Source organism: Loxodonta africana, chromosome 14 (genome assembly GCF_030014295.1).
Source record: "Loxodonta africana isolate mLoxAfr1 chromosome 14, mLoxAfr1.hap2, whole genome shotgun sequence".
NCBI lineage: Eukaryota > Metazoa > Chordata > Mammalia > Proboscidea > Elephantidae > Loxodonta > Loxodonta africana.
The window spans coordinates 77,435,312-77,455,212 of NC_087355.1; the positions used below are offsets into that span (position 1 = coordinate 77,435,312).

At 42.5% G+C, this 19,901-nt stretch overlaps 1 long non-coding RNA gene across 1 annotated transcript; it reads left to right on the forward strand.

Annotated features, from left to right (window-relative positions):
• The first annotated feature begins 5,335 nt into the window (after positions 1-5,335).
• LOC135227641 (uncharacterized) lies at positions 5,336-9,955 on the forward strand. The gene is made up of 3 exons (XR_010317831.1): positions 5,336-5,580; positions 6,112-6,199; positions 8,432-9,955. It is a non-coding gene; the product is annotated as an uncharacterized LOC135227641 (long non-coding RNA).
• The last annotated feature ends 9,946 nt before the right edge of the window (positions 9,956-19,901 follow it).

Sequence of the window (19,901 nt, forward strand, 5' to 3'; positions counted from 1 at the left end):
AGAACCAAACCAGTTGCTCCCTAGTCGATTTCAATTCATGCCCACCCCATGTGTGTCCAAGTAGTACCCCCACATCTCTGCTATCAGCAGAAAATGAAAATGCCCATCTGGAGACGCACAGATGGGAACAGGGAACAGAAATCACCCAGGTGGTACAGGCAGATGGAGAGGGGTGTGTCGCAGCCGGGAAGGGGCTGTCCATGCTACCGAAGAGAGTGCAGAGATTTGAGTGTTTACATTCATATTCTAGGCGTTTGTTAGCATGAGCTGTTGTTAGGTGCTGTCGAGTCAGTTCCGACTCATAGCGACCCTATGTATGACAGAACAAAATGCTGCCCAGTCCTGTGCCATCCTCACTACAAGCTAGAAAAGCTAATTCTCTGATACTTTCATCTCCCACATCCCCTGCCCTGATTTACATACTTGTATCTTCCTGAGTCACCGCCCAGATACGCATCCCTGCAGAAAAGAAACGCCCCTAAGAGTCTACAGCAGAGCCTCAGGGCTTTGTATTTTTATAATTTTCTGTGGAAAAGATTGATGTAGGCAGTGTATCAATCAGTTTTGCTGCATAACAAAGAACTCCTAAATCTCAGTGGCTTATAACAACTAACATTTCCTTCCCGTTCATGTTACCTGGTACTGAAAGATCAGCTGTGTGTCTGGTTTGGGTTGTGGGTAGACTGGGGGTCAGCCCTGTAGGTCTTCCTAGTCTGTGATCCTGCCTGAAGGAGCAGCGTCAACAGCCAATGTACTGTTCTCTTGGCAGAAGGAAGGAGCGCAAGGGGCCAAGGTCAGCTGTGCCATCATCTTCAACATCTGCAAAGATGTGGCTCAAAGCAAGTCACCTGGCCAAGCCTGACAATAGGATAGGGAAGTTCAAAGTTCACTCAGCCTACAAGGGCTCGTGGCAAGGGTGTGTATGCACTACCCTTTTACAGAGAACTATGAACTATGATGGAACGCTGGTGACACAGTGGCTAAGTGCCACTGCTGCTAACCAAAAGGTCAGCAGTTTGAATCCACCAGCCGCTCCTTGGAAACCATATGGGGCAGTTCTACTCTGACCTATATGGTTGCTAGGAGTCAGAATCCACTCAACGGCAATGTTTTTTTTGTTTGTTTGGTGAACTAGAATACAAACTGTCTAGGGAAGTTTATTAGCAATGCTAATTCCAGGACCATCTTTCAGCTATTTTAATTCAATAGGCCAGAGTAAGTAGTAAAGGTAAAAACTAAAAACCCAACCCATACCAGGGCTTAGAACGGGCTTGTTCTGAGTTTGAGCTCCTGCTGAGGATTTGCTTTTTCACCCAAGGTATACTGAATCAGAATCTACATTTTAACAAGATCCCTGGGTGATTCTCATGTATAATAAATTTTGAGAACCACTACTCTACTAGTGGTTCTCAGATTTGGTCCCTAACTTGTTAGAAATGAAAATTCTCAGCAGGGATTCTAACCACAAGCCCTGACCCATACCCACCTAATCTAGTCACACTGATGGTGACCCCACATGTGCAGAACAGATCTGCTCCAGACGGTTTTCAAGGTTGTGACCCTTCAGAAGCAGATCACCAGGGCTTTCTTCCAAGGTGTAGCATAATAATAATAAAAAATAATGGCTAACATTATTGCTTGCTTCTTATAAACCACAAACTCTGACAACTGTTGTAAATGAATGATGTCTAATCTTTGCAACAAACCTATAAGGTAGGAGTTATTATGTTCTTCATTTTACAGGCGAGGAAACAGAGGCTTAGAGAGGTTCCAATACTTGCCCCAGGTCACAGATTTCATAAGTGGTACAGCAGGTATACAGACTGACTCCTGAGCCCCAGGCCTTTTTTCAGTTCCTCTTTTCTGCCCCAGGGCCTTTGCCCTTACCTTCCCTCAACCTAAGCTCCATTTCATTCAGTTCATTCTCTTCATTCTTCAGGTTTCAGTTGAAATAACACTTCCTCAGATAGGCTGCCTGATCTGGGCCCCCAAGTGACCCAGTTTGAGAGTATTCTAGATTTCCTCGGCTTCATCTGACCTTCCGTGCCTTGGCAACTTGCACAATGGAGAGCTTGACCTCCTATCCATCACCTGGCCTCCTGACACCTCAGGCTGTCTCAGCTCTCCCCAGGGAAGGCAGGGGATGAGGAGCTGGCAGGTGGATCTCTCTGCCTTTGTTCCCCTGGATGGACATTCCAAGGCTCGCTTGTTCCAGATGGCCCATCCTTCTGAGCCACTGGATATATTTTCTCACAAGGTGTGGCCATCTTGATAAAACATCAGGTTGTATTTGCTTTTCATTCTTCTCTGCCTTATTTCCTCTTTTCTTTTTCTCTTGCTGCCCTGAGATTACACTTCCCAATAAAGCCTTACCAGGTAAGGATTAACCAGGGTCCCTGTTTTTTTTTTCCTAATACCATATAACTTTTCTCCAAGAACCTTTATCATAATTGGTGGTCACATATAATAGATATGTTTGTGTGATTATCTGTTTAGTATCAGTCTCTGCCCACTCAACTGTAAGATCTCTGAGGGCAAAGTTTGTACTATGTTGTTGTTTGTCATTGTGTTCCTTGCACTTAGCACATGGCCAGGACATAATAGGTCCTCAATAAATATTCGTGATGTTTGGGTTTGAACCCCTGCTTTATCCATGTTGCCTTGGGGAAGTTATTAAAGTTCTCTAAGCTTCTTTTTTTCAGAAAAAATAGGGTTGGCTACTTCAGAGGTCCTGACGCCTAATGTGATGATAGTAGATGTTCAATAAATGGTAATTATTGCTGAAATTGTTATGCTGGACCAGAGGCTGGCAATTCCTTTCTGTAAAGGCCACATAGTAAATATTTTAGGCTTTGTGGACCAAACAGTCTCTGTTGCAATAACTCAGTATGTCACTTTGAGGACTGTGGTGCACCTGACCCAAGCCATGGTATCTTCAATAGCCTCATATGTGTGTGAAAGCTGGACAATGAATAAGGAAGACTGAAGAAGAATTGATGCCTTTGAATTGTGGTGTTGGTGAAGAATATTGAATATACCATGGACTGCCAGAAGAACGAACAAATCTGTCTTGGAAGACATACAAACAGAGTGCTCCTTGGAAACATTGATGGCAGGATTTCCTCTCATGTGCTTTGGACATGTGATCCGGAGGGACTAGGACCTGGAGAAGGACATCATGCTTGGTAAAATAAAGGTCAGGGAAGAGAGAAAGACCCTTAATGAGATGGATTGACACAGTGGTTCCAACAATGGGCTCAAGCATAACAACGATTGTGAGGGTGGCGCTGGTCACCACAGCACCGCTATGAGTTGGAACAGACTCAATGGCACCTAACAACAACAAGAGAGTGAAATGGAGTCCTTGGGTGGTGCAAACTGTTAAGCGCTCAACTACTAGCCAAAAGGTTAGCAGTTTGAACCCACCAAGAGACACCTAGGAAGACAGGCCTAGCAAACTGATTCTGAAAGGTCACAGTGTTTAAAACTCTATGGAGCAGTTCTACTCTGCACACACTGGGTTGCCATGAATTGGAATTGACTTGATGGCAACTGACAACAACAAAAACAAGTGTGCAAACAGCCATAGACAATATGTAACCATATGGAGGTGGCTGTGTCTTAATAAAACTTTATTTACAAAAACAGGTGGAGGGCCACATTGGCTGGCAGGTTGCACCTCTTAACTAGATGATCTGAAGAGTGTGACTCTAATGGGTTATGCTAAACCACAGAAACTGACTGCAAATATTCTTGAACTTTCTAGGCAAAGTTCCTCCCTTCATTTGTTTCCAGCATTGAATATGAGCAATATTTTCCTGGCAGAGACAGTGTGCTTTTAGGGAAACCTGTGTCCTCAGAGTTTGTGTTGCTTTATAATATTTCTCTGCTAAGTATGAGTGGGGAGAGCCCTCTCACATATTTTCCCCTCTAGCTCCTTGTTTCCTAGTAACAGTGCACCTCCTCTGGAGTCTGTGGGTGGTGAAAAGAGTTAATGTACTCGGTTGCTAACTGAAAGGTTGGAGGTTCGAGTCCACCAAGAGGCTCCTTGGAAGTAAGCCCTGGTGATCTGCTTCCAAAAATTCAGCCATTGGAAACCCTCTGGAGTACAGTGCTACTCTGGCACTCATGGGGCTGCCATGGATTGGAGCTGACTTGATGGCAATGTACTGGTGCACCTTCTCTCCGTAACTGTGGAGTTAGTTTGTGGTGAGAAAACTTGGAATTGGGGAGACTGGACTGACCCTTTGTTTATCACTGAAGTAGGACCTTTGTAATATGGTGTATCTATCTAGAATAAGTGGTTTCCTAGAAAAGATATTAAAGAGATGGTCTAGTTTTTTGGATTTGGTGGTGTGGTGTGTGTGGGAAGAGTATTTTTTTTTTTGGTATGATGGGGTCAAGAGAACAAGACAAGTGTGCTTTGGTAGTGTAGAGAGAACATTACTGGTTTTTTAGGGCTAACTATCTGTCACGTTCATGTGATGGTTGATGCTTCATCCAGGACCACATGAAATGGCATACCCGTGGTTCCCCATAGGAAAACTGAGGTGCCGTTAACAGAATAATGGGGAAAGGGTGCTTAGGATTAAAAAATTGCAGCTGGCTTGGGTAAATATGAGGTGGCTGCCCCACCTCACCCTCCGAGCATCAGCTTCTCTCTGTAAATGCTGCCTCCCTAGGGCTGATGGGAGAAGATCATGCCAACCGCACCTTGCCCATTGCCTGATATGAAATAGACCTAGAATAAATGGGCCTTATAATATTTTATCTTTATTTTTGTAATTATTGATAGAACATGACACTGTGCAAATTTTAACAAGGGTCAAGCTTATCTGTGCTGATCACATGCTTGCTGGACTCCGATGCATGTCACCTTTGGGTATCATCAAGGACCCACGTCCTGCACATCTCTCTTCCATCTTTTGTGTTTCGGCAATGGCTCCCTTCAGTGTTGCAATATGGCTGCCTCTGCTCCAAGTATCATGTCCTCTCAGGACATTATTTCAGCCAAGAGAGAAGGGGGCATGTGGCAGAAAGGGTCTCCTTCTCAGATGTTTATATCTTTATTGGAGACGGGATTTTTTCTAAGAAGGCCCTTGCAAACTTTCTGTTACATAGCATCACACAGAAGTGTGTCACAGGTCCAGCCCTAAACCAATCACAGTGAAAAGGAGTGGAGTTACCATGGGTGGCTTAGAAAAATCATGACCCATCTCCTGCAGCTGGAACAAATAAAGAGGGAGTATGGCCATTGGGTAGGCAGGGCCCAATCTACAATATCTCCTTTCTTGTCCCTCTTTACTTTTTATGGATAGAGAACATGTCGATTTTGTTTACCAGCTCCTAGCACAGTGCCTGTCATAAAATAGGCACGCCATATACATTTTTTAAAAATATTTTATATATTTGTTAGAGACTGTGTATAGCAATGAATGAATAATGAAAAGAATGTCCTTCTTGCATTTTCCCCATTTATTCTTCTGCTGCCCTCATTTTTCTAGGTCTGATTTAGGTGCCAATGGAGCTATTCTTCCTGTTTGAAGATGTCTCTTCCTCGATTTGGTAACATGTTAAGAAGTGAGTATGACCCACCATGCTGTCCTTTTCCAGCCTTGGGGTTGGGAGAAGTGGAGATCCCACGTGGCCCAGGACAGAACAGCATGGGTGAAGCTGATGGGTACTCGAGGACTGTGTGCATAGGCATGACCAAGTCTGTCCCAGGCAAGACTGGAACTCTAGATAAGCTTATTCTCTTTAACCGTCTCTCTGGACAGTTTCTTAGGCTTTTCAAGCACCCCTATTAAGTCTGTCAACAACCTAACAAGAATCTGCAGAAAATATCTAACAGACATGGTTTAAAATGCACAAAGTACCTTGAAAGCATCCATTATCAAGCATTTATTGAATTAAGGATAAACTTCCCTTACTTAACTCATAGCGTTGGAGTCTAAGTATCTTTTCTAGATATTATTTTGTTAACCTAGTTTGGGTGAAGAACTGGAAGATATATATATTTTAATATGTGATTGATCTGGATTTTTCACGATTTCCATCTTGTTTATCCCCATTGCTAAGCCAAAGTGGGGATTTTTGTGCTCATATCTGCAGTGTCCCTGGGAAGGAGATAGAATGGCAAAGTCGGTGTCTATTCTGGGTTGGATCTGATTTCTATCACTTATTAGATGTGACATTTTGGGTAAGTTTCTTAATTTCTCCAAACCTCAATTTTTCATCTGCAAAATGAGGCAATAATTGAGGGTGGCTCTGGTGCAATGTCTGGCACATAGAAAGGACTCAATACATTCTCTCTGTAGTTGCTTTTGGCAACATGTTATATTTTTCAGTTTACAATTGAAATGAGTGCTTTTTACAGAGACAGTTGCACTTATCATCTTTGAAAACTAGATTTGGGAAACCCTAATGTCAGCACATCCAACAACAGTCAGTCAGTAGTCGTGAGGTGCCTTCCACATTCTTGGCATCATGCTGGGCACTGGGGATATATTCAGAACAAGATGTGACCTCAGATTGCTGAAAACAACTTTGCATGATTATATTAGCCAATTAAAGGTGGTTAAAAAACCACTGTGGAATTGATATTTATTTATCTATCTATTTATTTGGCTTGCAAAACAAAAGATCCTTTGGGTTGACTAGACTGCGCATGTCACTCAAAATGATCACTTCAGGTTGCCAGAACTGATTTTGTCCTACCTTTGAGTATGAAATATAGAGTTAGACAGTGTGGCAACATGGAGTGTGTGGGGGACCAGGAGCTGGGCGAGGTGGATCTTCACAAGGCCTGTGCCTTAACACACAGACCCTTGGGGCAAGTCACCTTACCATTCTGAGCTCCCTGATCTCCAAAGTGAGCATTCAAACACCCACACATATCATTTAGCTTGCTATTGCAGGGTAAAAACAGAAATGATTTTGTTGTGGTAACTATTGTTATGGTTCCTCACTGTGGTCTGAGAGGAGGTTTTTTCAGAAGTCAGTAGTTCTTTAGTGAAGGAGTACGAGAGTGATTGTTCTTCTCTGTTCAGTTCTTTCCAACTCTCCAAATAAAATTCAAACAAAAGGTCGGAGGAGACATTTAAAAAGCTCTCTGTCTTGATTACCCAGTAGTCTGAATGGACCAAGGTGGAAGTTTGGGTCCTCTGAGAAGGCCACAGTAAGAAGGGATAAGATTTATTGAAGGAAACACCTGTGAAGGAAAAGAGGAAGGATGTAGAGGAGGCAAGGAGAGCCTTTAGACATCAATGCAGGTTTCACACCTGTGAAAGGAAAGGAGGAAGGAAGGAGGACTGAAGAAAAAGAGAATCAGAGGCTTAGTTCTAGGCTGGGGGTTTTGGTCAGGCCAGTAGGGAGTCCTTGAACCAAAAGTGTCCATCAGAGCAGTTGTATGTCCTGCAGGAATGGGCCTGGGCTTTGGTGTGAATGCAGTCCTGAATCCAGCAGCTGTGACTTCCAGTCAACTATCCTTTTCACAGCGGGAGATCAGAGAAGCCCATTTTCACGACCACTCACTAACTTGTCAGAGATTTTCTGTTTGAAACACAGATCTTAATGAGTTGAAAACAAGCTAGAACATTTGCTATGATATAACTTTTTGCCCCTCAAATCAGCTTCCATTCCCCTCTTTGACTTTCACTTCCCCCACTTTTTCAGCTAGGCCAATCATGTTGAAAACCCCACCCAGGTTTGTGGAGTTCCTCATTTGACAATAAAAAAAAAATCTGCATGTGACTAATCCAGATAAACTTCCTTTTTTGACCTTCTCAATGAGTTGTGATTTACTTCCTTGGGTTTCACACATTTCCCCCCTCTTTGCTGATCATCCCTTTGGGTGGGAAAAGTCTTCAAGGTCAGTTGGCTCCTCCATCTTCAAGTCTGACCAGAATGAAACCAGTTACCTGAAGAATTTGGGCAAGAAGCAGAAAAATCCCAACAGGTGTATGATGGAAGGGAACAATTCTAAGGATGATGACAGGGTGTCATAGGAGACGTTTGCATGGTTGGCTGCACATTTAACATTCTTGAAACCTGTCATTATCATGGGTGGTGCCTGAGTGTTCACTAAGACTCGATATTCTAGAGTCACAAAAATGGCTGTTATGAAACATTTGAACAGTGGGTCGGTTCTTTCAACAGAGAACAGATTGCTTTTCTCACTGAAAAGTAAGTTGTGTTGATGGGGAATGTGGCAGAGACTAGATCAATGCTCCCCGAACCCATTTCATCTTCTTCCCAGGTGTAAAACCGGGAGAAATGTCTCAGCCTCCTTTTCAGTTAGGTGTGGTCACGTGACTGAGTTATAGCCAATAGCAAGGGGGCAAAAATGGTAAATGCAACTTCTAGGTCTGACCCTTCCCTGCCAGGAGACTCTCATGCTCTCTCTTATCCTTTGTCTGCCGATTGGATGCAGAGGATTCAATGGAGCAATCCAAGGCTCAGAAGATGGTGGAGTCACAGAATGAAGGAGCCAGGGTCCCTAAATCCCTGTGAGGGACAGAATACTCTGCTGACCTGCACTGAGCTGGAAATTGAGTGAGAAGTAAGCACTTACTGAGCTAAGCCACTGAGTTTTCGAGTAGGTCACAGCACTTGTCCTATTCTCACAAAACAGGGATGGGAAATGTGGGAATGCTTTGAAACAAGGGTCTCAGCTCTGGGAGAGAGGCTTGGGTGGACAGTCAGTGCACTTTAATTTGACAAACGCTTTTCTTTTACTTATATTTGAAAAAAGTTTTGCAGTCTTTACTGGTGGCTTTTTTTTGGGTAAAGGGACTTTTTTGTGGTTCTAAAAATTTTTTTTTAATAATTTATTTTATTTTTGTTGCTGTGGTTGAGCATATACCAGCAGAACATACACCAATTCATCAACTTCTGCATGTACATTTCAGTGACATTAATTATGTTCTTCAAGTTATGCAACCATTCTGACCCTCCTTTTCCAAGTTGTTCCTCACCTATTATTGACAAACACTTCTTGAGTGACTCTTTTAAATCAAGCATTGTGCTGGGTCCTGAGAATATAGGGATGAGTGAGTCATGGCTGCCGCCCTCAAGGGCTCAGAGCTAGTGATAGCAGAGAGGCATATACATACAGACTTAGGATACAGCTTCATAACAGCAACAACACCCCCTGCAGACAGGGAGGGAGGCACATTCAAGGGTTGCGTCTCAGAGGGGACATAGGACCTGGGCTTTGAAGAATGAAGGAGAATAACAGGGTAGGCAAGAAACCAAGCAGTCGTACTGGGAGCATTCCCAGGAGGGAGAGAGGGACAGACAGAAGAGCTGAGCAGAGCAAGGACGGGGCTGATACCAGTTCACTATTCCTTATCTGCTGTTCTGAAATCCACAAAGCTCTGAAAACCACGATGTTGAACTCACTTGGGGCCAAATCTAACCCAACTTAAACTTATTTGGCACTAAAACCTGCCCTGAACTGATGTGAAGTTATCTATAAACCCAAACCAAAACCAAACCCACTGCCACTGAGTTGATTCTAACTCATAGTGACCCTGTAGGACAGAGTAGAACTGCCCCATAGGGTTTCCAAGGCTGTAAATCTTTACAGAAGTAGATCTTTTTCCTGGGGAGTGGCTGGTGGGTTCGAACCGCCTACCTTTCAGTTAGCAGCTGAGAGCGTAACCACTGCACCACCAGTGCTCCTTAAGTTATCTATAGTCTTTATCCCACTTAGTGTGGATATGCACATGCTTCACAGACAGAAATAGTGATTTTTTTTAATTTTAGGGTGCTGTTATAATCCTGACGGGAGTTTTTCATAATTTCTATATATGCACTGTTACCTTTCTAAAATCTAAAAAAAAAAAAAAAAGGAGCAATGAAGCATCTAGATACAGATTTGTGGAACTGTGCTAATTGATTACCTTTGCAGGGTGCTTGTAATTCAGCAAGCTCTTATGTCCACGTCAGATGGACTGCTTCTTTCGACACAGCAAGCTGGAGTCACAGAGAGAAATTGCCCAGCTTTCCAGCTTCACCTAACACCGTGCCTCCCATCTCTCCTTCTGCTCAGCCACACGGGCCTTCTTTCTGTTTTGTGAATAAATTCATTCTATTGTACGTCTCAGGAGCCCTGGTAGCTCAACTGTTAAGTGCTCTACTGCTAACCAACAGGTTGACTGTTCAAACTCACCAGCCACTCTGTGGAAGAAAAGACTGCGTATCTGCTCTCATGAAGACTGCAGCCTAGGAAACCATAAGTGGCTGCTCTAATCTGTCCTACAGGGACTCTGTGAGTTGAAATTGACTCGATGGCAAACAACAATTGCATGTCTGAGAGCCTTTGCACTAGCTCTTCCCTCTTCCAGGAAATCACTCCCCACCAAGCTCATCTCATTCTTAGCCTTCATCTCTCAGTGCAATGTTTAGCTTCTCAAAGAGCCTTGCATTGACTCTACACCTTTTGGTGATCAGTCCCAGTTACTCATGATCCCAGTACTCCATTTATTTTCATTATGTTGTTGTTGTTAGTTGCCATCGAATCAGTTCCGACTCTTAGTGAACCTGTGTACAACACAGTTGTTATGCTTGAGTCCATCGTTGCAGCCGCTGTGTTAATCCGCCTAGCTGAGAATCTTCCTCTTTTTTGTTGACCATCTACTTTACCAAGCACTATGTCCTTTTCCAGGGACTGGTCCCTCCTGATAACATGTTCAAAGTATGTGAGATGTAGTCTCGCCATCCTTGCTTCTAAGGAGCATTCTGGCTGTACTTCTTTCAAAACAAATTTGTTGGTTCTTTTGGCAGCCCATGGTATATTCAATATTCTTCACCAACACCATAATTAAAAGGCATTAATTCTTCTTTGGTCTTCTGTATTCATTGTCCAGCTTTCTCACGCGTATGAGGTGATTGAAAATACCATGGCTTGGGTCAGGCGCACCTTAGTCTTCAAGTTGACACCTTTGCTTTTCAACACTTTAAAGAGATCTTTTGCAGCAGATTTTTGCAATGCAATGTGTTGTTTGATTTCTTGACTGCTGCTTCCATGGCTGTTGATTGTGAACCCAAATAAAATGAAATCCTTGACAACTTCAATCTTTTCTCTGTTTATCATGATGTTGCTTATTGGTCCAGTTGTGAGGATTTTTGTTTTCTTTATGGTGAGGTGTAATCCATAGTGAAAGCTGTGTACTTTGATCTTCATCAGAAAGTTCTTCAAGTCCTCTTCACTTTCAGCAAGCAAGGTTGTGTCATCTGCATAATGCAGGTTGTTAAAGAGTATTCCTCTAATCCTGATGCCCTGTTCTTTTTCACATAGTCCAACTTCTCGGATTTTTTTGCACAGCGTACAGATTGAATAGGTATGGTGAAATGATACAACCCCGACGCACATCTTTCCTGACTTTAAACCAAGCAGTATCCCCTTGTTCTGTTCAATGACTGCCTCTTGATGTATGTACAGGTACCTCATGAGCACAACTGAATGTTCCAGAATCCCCATTCTTCGCAATGTTATCCATTATTTGTATTTATATTATAGCACTTATTAAAAGCTGTAATTATTTTCTTTCTTTGTTTACTTGTTTATTGCATGTCTCCTATAGGTCAGTCTAAAGTCCGTGATGGCAGGAACCCTGCCTGCTGTTCACTGTTGTGTTACTGATGCCTAGCACAGTGCCTGGCGCATAATAAAAACCCCAAACCTAATGCCTTTGAGTCCATTCCGACTGATGGCAACCCCCTATGTTAGATAGTAGAACTTCTCCATAGGATTTTCTTGGCTATAACCTTTAGAGAAGCAGATTGCTAGGCCTTTCTTCTATGGCACCACTGAGTGGGCTAGAACCGCCAACCTTTAGGTTAGTAGTTGAGCACAAACCATTTGTGCCACCCAGAAACCCCTGGGAGGAGGCACTTAATATATTTGTAGAATAAGTGGGTGAACATATCAGTGAACAAGCTATAAAACTCATTTCTCCTCCAAGTCTGTGAGCCTCTCGATGGCAGGATAGTTGTCCTAGTGTGATGACATATAGTGGTAAGACCATGGGTTTTGTTTCAAGATCAGACACAAACTCTCTGAGTCCACCTTCCCCTTTTCTCTAACGAGCTTGTGACCTTGGGCAAATTGTATCATCTCCTTCAGCCCAGGTTTCCCTTTTGTCTAATGAAGGTAATAATAGTATCCACCTCACCGAGATGTTGTATATATTAAGAGAGATAATATTTGTAAAATTCTCAACACAATACCTGTGCATTGTAGGTGCTTAATAAATGTTGGTTGGATGAACGAATGAGCCTAGAAATGAAGGTGCATAGGATCCTTTCCCTGACCTCTTGTGGTACCCATTCCCCTCTAGTTACAAAGTATCCAGATGAGAGCAGATGGATGGATAAGGATTGTAACCAAAGCAGTGAACAATTCTTCATTGAGCACTTGCTGTGCTAAGCACTGTAGGACAAGTGAGATGATGTCATCAGAGTGGCATTTCAACATGGCGCTAAGCACTGAAAGATACTGATGGGTGGAGGCTTACAGTGCGGAGGCAGGTAGGACTGAGGAACAGCATGGGCAAAGGCATGGTCACAGGATGGAATAGTAGGTTTGGGGGAATATTGAGGAATCCAGGATGTAGGAAAACAGAGTAGAAGATGTAGCTGGAAATTTGCCTTGAGATCAAACCCACCAGGGTCCTGAATGCCAAGCTGAAGATACAGGACTTGATTCTGCGGATAATGGTGAGTCAATGGAGGGTTTTGAGGAGAGAAACAAAAGCTAGCACTGGAGTGGCTGACCTGAGAAAGAACACCCTGGTATGTCATGTCTGGAATCCCAAAGCAAGCAGTCCATCTTGGTCGGTTGGGTAAAACACTTTTGTCAATGAACAAGGGTAAGTCTTTGCTTTTATTTTTAATGCAGGGAGTGGATTCTGGAGAGTGAGCATCATTTTCTTCCCTGCGGGAGGAAACAAAGGAAGGGAGATTTTCAGCCTTGTCCCTGTCGTAAATGAGCTTACTTGAGTAGAAGGGAGAAGACTCACACTCAACAGTTAAGTCACATTCTTTCAATAAACTCACATTTTTTTGAGCTCCTACCTTGAGTCAGGAGCCTCTGCGTGGTATATGGTTAACACCTCAGCTGCTAACCAAAAGGTTGGTGGTTCAAATCCACCCAGAGACACCTCAGAAGAAAGGCCTGGTGATCTACTTCTGAAAAAATTAGCCATTGAAAACCTTATGGAGCAAGGATAAAGGCACATGGTTCGCTCTCAACAAGCGCCTCTTCCTCTTTGGAGAGACACACAGGTAGATAAGAGATTGAGGTAGCACATGACTTAGAGCCAGCAAGAATAGAACAGAGAGTGTTATGGAAATTCGGCAGAAGAAACAGATTAATAGAAGCTAGAATAGTGGAAAAAGTCTTCTCAGAGGGGATGGGACTTCAGTTGGTTTATGTTTTTATAATTTATTTATTTTTGTTATTGAGAGTATACACAGCAAATCATATACCAATTTGACAGTTTCTGCACGTACAGTTCAGCGACAGTTATTTCGTTCTTCTAGTTGTGCAACCATTTTCACCTTCCTTTGCTGAGTTGTTCCTCCCCCATTGACATAAACTCACTGCCCCTAAATTTCCAATCCAATCTTTCAAGTTGCTGTTGTCAATATGATCCCATGTAGATAGACTTTAAAAGAGCATAATGCTCAAGGCAGACATTCTTTGCTAGTTAATCTAAACTACTGTTTGATTTTAAGAGGACTTCAGGGGATTTTTTTGATTGAAGTTTTAAAGATTATCTCAGGGCAGTAATTTTGGGGGTACATTCAATCTCCATGGCTTCAGAAATTCTTTGAGAATTTGAAGTTCTCTTCTACATTTTCCCTCTTTTGATCAGGATTCTTCTATAGAATCTTTGATCAAAATGTTCAGTAACTGTAGCTGGGTACCATCCAGTTCTTCTGGTCTCATGGCAGAGGAGGCAGTTGTTCATGTCAGCAGTTGCCTAAACATCTGTTTCCTCCTTCTATTCCTGAGTCTCCTTCTTTCTCTGTTGCTCCAGGCAAGTAGAGACTGTTGTACCTTGGTTCAGTTGGGTTTTTAACGATCGTTTTCAGGAGCAATGCAGAAGGTTAGAAGGCAGTTTTATGTAGAGAATAAGTGCAATTTTTATAGCCTGACTGTAGCATTGGCAGTCTGGATCCTGACTCCATTTACTATTTGTGTGATAGCTAACTAGAGCAAGTTAATCTCTGTGCCTCATTCTCCTCACCAGTAAAATGGGAACATTGGTAGGAGCTCACTTGTAGTGTTGTTGGCAGGATGGAGAAAGGGTCAGAAAACTTTTTCTATGAAGGGCTAGATGGTCTCTGTCACTACGCCTCTGCCTTTTCAGTGGAAAGCAGCTGTAAAACCGCTACAGACAATGTGTAAATTAACAGGCATGACAGTTTCCGAACAAAATTTTATTTATGAACACTGAAATTTGATTTTGTATCATTTTCACATATCACAAAATATGTTATTCTTTGAATTTTTTTTTCAATCATTTAAAAGTGTAAAACACATTCTTTTGCTCTCTAGCCAGACAAAAACAGGTGGTGTGTTGGATTTGGCCCACAGGCCATAATTTTCTGATCCCAAGGATAGAGCATAGAGTAATCCTCGCCAAAATGTTAGCAATTATTATAGTTAACCCCACTCCTTAGATGTGATAATGGAGTCTAGAGAATTCACACCAGACTCAGGAAGAGAATTCATGCCATGTGGATCTGCATCAATTGTTCTTTCTGCACAGTCTGGGAGGGGGGGAGTTGCAACAGTTCAAGGCACCAACTCTTAGTCCCTTCTTGACCTCGGATTTCTCCACTGAATGGGTCTCTTTACGTATTATTTTTAGAGCTATCAAAATGGCAGCCGCAGGAAAGCAGAGTATCCAGAACAGAAGAAAAAAGGAACTGAGATGAAGGGAAATACCGTCTTCAATGAGCACTAGCTATTTAGTTAGCAGTCAGACATTGCTCCCATGACAGAAATGAATGAATCCAAAGACATACGAGCATGAACAGTTAAACCCAAAGGAAAAAGGAAAAAAACAAAAGGTTTTTTTTTTTTCTACTTTAAAATGCATTTGTATTTCACGATCTGTTACTGGCTCCCCTCCCTCAGCTCAGCAAGCTTCCTTCCCTTCTCCTTCCTGACTTTCTGGGGAAGAACAAATGTTTCAAATAAAAATAGGTATAAATCACCGTGTGAATAAAATGAATAAATATGAAGTGCCTAGAAACAGTACTTAATTTGAAGTTGTATTTTCCCTTAGCCTGAGGGAACACATATCTTATATCTGTGCGTTGCCTTGGTTTCTCGAAGGCATCTGTGTACAGTTAACTCATTTGTTTCTCACAGATTTTTTTTTAATTGTAAAAAGGTGTCCACATGCTATACAAATTTCTCCTCCCACCACCCAGTAAATCAAAAATTATACAATCAATGAATCACAGTGAACTTTCCCTTAGCTAGTTGTCATGGATTGAATTATGTCCCCCCCAGAATGTGTATAATTTGGCTAGGCCATGATACCCAGTATTGTGTGGTTGTCCTCCATTTTGTGATTGTAATTTTATGGTTAAGAAAGTAGGATTATAACACCCTTACTAAAGTCACATCCCTGATCCAAAGTAAAGGGAGTAAAGGCTTACCATCAAGAAAGCAGTGCCAGAAGCAGAATGCACCCTTTGGACCCAGGGTCCCTGCTCAGAGAAGCTCCTAGACTGGGAGAAGATTGATGAGAAGAATGACAGAGAGAGAAAGCCTTCCCCCGAAGCTGATGCCCTGAATTTGGACTTTTAGCCTACTTTACTGTGAGAAAATAAGCTTCTCTTTGCTAAAGCCACCCACTTGTGGTATTTCTATTATACCAGCACTAGATGACTAAGACACTAGTCCTTCTGCTTTCTTCCAGTCTCTTGTCTAGGTAGCATCCAGGCTTATGTTTCAGAAATACACATTTGACTCCTCTGCTTACATCCTTTGGTGGCTTTCACTGGTCATGGGATCAAGTCCTAGCCCCCTCCCACAGCATGATTGTGTAGATTATCTGAGGCTTTCTACCTTTCCAGGTACTTTCTCTAACTGAATCCTCCATCCAAGTCACTTCTACAGTTTCCAGAAGAGTTAATGTTTGCCCACACCTCTGTGCCTTTGCCCATGCTGTTCCCTTGAAATTGAACACCATCCACCTAGGCATCAGTCTGCCTTGGGTGCAGACCAGAGAGAACAGAAGATATAACTCAAGAAGCTGTAGAGCAACGAGGTCTCTCAATTTTTCCTCACTCTTTCTAAACACCAGATTCATCATTAATTTTGAAGATTGAGAAATCCATGAGTGGGATGACCAATCCGTGTTGCAATCTCAAATTTACTGCGTATACTCTATGTGCTGGGTGCTGAAAATACAGCAACAAATTATCCTTCAGTGAACTTGCAGCCAGCGGCAAAGACAAGACCAGTCCACGAATGCTCAGGATACCAAGCAGGTAGTATATAAGAAGACTATATATAAAGCACAGGGCATGCGGGGACTATAGACATTTTAGAGCATTTGCTATGTGACTTGACCCTTGACAATAAGAAGGATTTGAATGTGCAGAGATGGTTTGGGAGGTAAGGACGGAAGAGTATTGTTGCCAGAGTTCAGCCTGTGCAAAGGCAAGGTGGTGGAAGAAAACTGGGCATTCAGAGAGAGCAAGGGGGCTCCGCTTGGCAAGAGCAATGGGGAACTGAAGAGGTAAAAGGTGGAAAGTTGGGTCAAGGCCAGATGATGAAGGAATCAAAGGTGTTAGATGATAACTAACCTGTAGATCTCTAGACTCCAAGCTAGCCACAGACTCAGAAATCTCCCTGGATTCAAGTTGGAAGAAGAGTTTGCCTCGCAGTGGTGACCCAGAACTTGATCAGGAAGGCTGCTTGTCTGCTTTCAAGCCATCAGCAAGGTGATGCCAGTGCCTTTGAGTTGTCTGAGAGTATGTTCTTCACCTCGGCCTTCTACTGAGTTTATTAGAATCATGTCCCCTGAAAAGGGAGTTAAAGACCACTTACTGATAAGACCTTAATCTTGAAATGGAAAAGTCAGAGGATGTCAAGTTATTCCCCTACGTCTTCATGCAGAGAGGTTAAAGTAGTTTGACAACATCCTCTCTTTAAACTTCTCTAGGTGAATTTAAAAAAAAAAAAAAAAAAAAAACTTATTGTGTTAAAGGAAACCCTGGTGGTGTGGTGGTTAAGTGCTACGGCTGCTAACCAAGGGGTCAGCAGTTCAAATCCGCCAGGCGCTCCTTGGAAACTCTATGGGGCAGTTCTGCTCTGTCCTATAGGGTCGCTCTGAGTCAGAATTGACGCGACAGCACTGGGTTTGGTTTTTGTTTTATTGTGTTAAAATATATATAACAAAACATTTGCCATGTTAACCATTTTTAAGTGTACAATTTAGTGGCATTAGTTACACTCACCGTGTCACAGAACGGTCAGCACTCTCCATGTCTAGATCTATTTCATTAGCCTAAACAGAAACTCAATGCTCCTTAAGCAATAAGTGCCTATCTCCCCTCTCTTAAGCCCCTGGTAACCGTTAATAAACTTTTGTCTTTATGCATTTGCCTATTCTGGATATTTCATACAACATTTGTCCTTTTGTGTCTGACTTATTTCACTCAGCATAATGTTTTCAAGTATCCGTGTCTTAGGATGTATTAGAACTTTCTTTCTCTTTATGGGTGAATAATATTCCATTTTATGGATACATCACATTTTGTTCATCCATTTATCTGTTGATGGTCACTTAGATTGTTTTCACCTTTGGCTATTGTGAATAATGCTGCAATGAACATTGGTGTACAAGCATCTGCTTGAGTCCCTGCTTTCAATTCTTTTGGGTGTATACCTGGGTGTGGAATTGCTGGCTCATATGGTAATTCTATCTTTAACCTTCTGAGGAACTCAGCATGAGGAAACTGTTTTCCCGCAATGGCTGAGCCATTTTACATTCCCACCAGCAAAGGATGAGTGTTCCACCTAGGTGTTTTTTTAGAGGAGAAAATTAAAGATATATGGGCACTGTTATGGATTGAATTGTGTCCCCCCAAAATACTCGCCAACTTGGCTAGGCCATGATTCCCAGTATTGTGCAATTTTCTTCCACTTTGTGCTCTGATGTAATTGTCCTCCATTTTGTGGTATTGTGTAATTATCTCCATTTTATGTGTTGTAAGTCCTAAACCTCAGGCCACACCCTTACTCAAGTCACACCCTTGTTTGAATCATACCCTTTATCTTACAAGAGATAAAAGGAATGAGAAGCGAACAGAAAGAGGAAGGACCTCACTACCACCAAGAAAGAAGAGCCAGAGGCAGAACACATCCTTTGAACCCAGGGGCCCTGCACTGAGAGCCTCCTAGGCTGTGGTGAAGAGTTGATGCCAAAACACGTGGAGATCTCTAAGGAATACCAGACCCACCCATGTTGAAAGGCAACAAGAGCCTTTCCCCAGAGCTGACAGAGAGAGAAAGTCTTCCCCTGGAGCTGGTGCCCTGAATTCAAACTTCTAGCCTCCTAAAGGGTGAGAGAATAAATTTCTGTTTGTTAAAGCCATCACTCGTGGTATTTCTGTTACAGCAGCACTGTATAACTAAGACAGGCAGTAGAAGAAATTTCTACATGAGAGTGAATAGAATTCAGAGAAGTACCCTTATTTAGATGTTTTTAATGTAAGACAGTACTTAGTTGGCGACGGTTGGACTTTGACTCCTGGCCTGACTGGACTCTGATGAAATTCTGAATTCTACTACTGATCACTGCTCTTCTCAAATGAACTCCTAAGGATTAACTCCTTAGTTCTATAAAGTTCAACAAACATTTCCTGGGCCCCAACTAGACATCCAGAACTGTGCTAAAATAGGGGTTGTGGGTGGAAGTATAAAGATGTGATTAAAATGGTCCTCCTTCTCTAGGACTGTCCAGTCTAGTTGGCGGGAGGGGCGGGTAGACACATAGGTACAGGTGTTTCCAATATAAAGTATTCAGTGATTAGTGGCAATAAGCAGAGGGTGCTGTGGCAGTCTGGAGAAGGAATACCTATCCTAGCCTGGGCCAAGGACATTGGGACATGCCAGGAAAGTTGTCTAAAAGAGCTGACTTGTTAGTGTAATTACGATCTTCTCTTCTGTTGGTCCAACTTTAAAATCACAGTATTTCAGAGCTAGCTTTACTTGAGGTCACAGAACTATCAAACTTAATTGGCATTGCTTGTTTAATTATCCGGTTTCCCTGTAAACTTCAAAGGACAGAGACACCGTTTCTATTTTGTTCACTGTGTGTCCACACCGAGTAAGATGTGGTACATAATAGATGGCTTATACATATAGGCTTTTAAGGAAAAATACATTAGCACGTGAATTTTCACCCTCTCCCTCCAACTGTTAAGGGGAATTCTGTTGTAATATTTACTATATTTTTACGCAAGTGAAGTGAGCCTTCTGCCTTTGTTTGCCAGCCTCATCCTCCCTTTGCAGGACATCCTCACAAACACTGCCATGCCAATCCTCTTCCAAGTGTTGCTGTGAAAAAGAATTAGCATAGTATACTTACAAAAATACATGGTGGGGGGGAGTGCAGCTGGCAAACAAAGGCAGAAGGCATGCGCTGTTTGCGTTAAAATACTGTGGTGGCTACCTACTGCGTTCCTAACTCTGAGCCAAGTCCTGAGAGAAATGTCAAATAGGGAAAAGCAGGGTGGACTGTCTGGACCAAAAGGAACTTTGGATATCAGCTTATTTCATGCCTCATTTCCAGGGAAAGAAAGCTAAATTTCAGAGAAGTTAAGTTGTAATTACTAGTACAAGGTCACCCAGGTAATTAGCA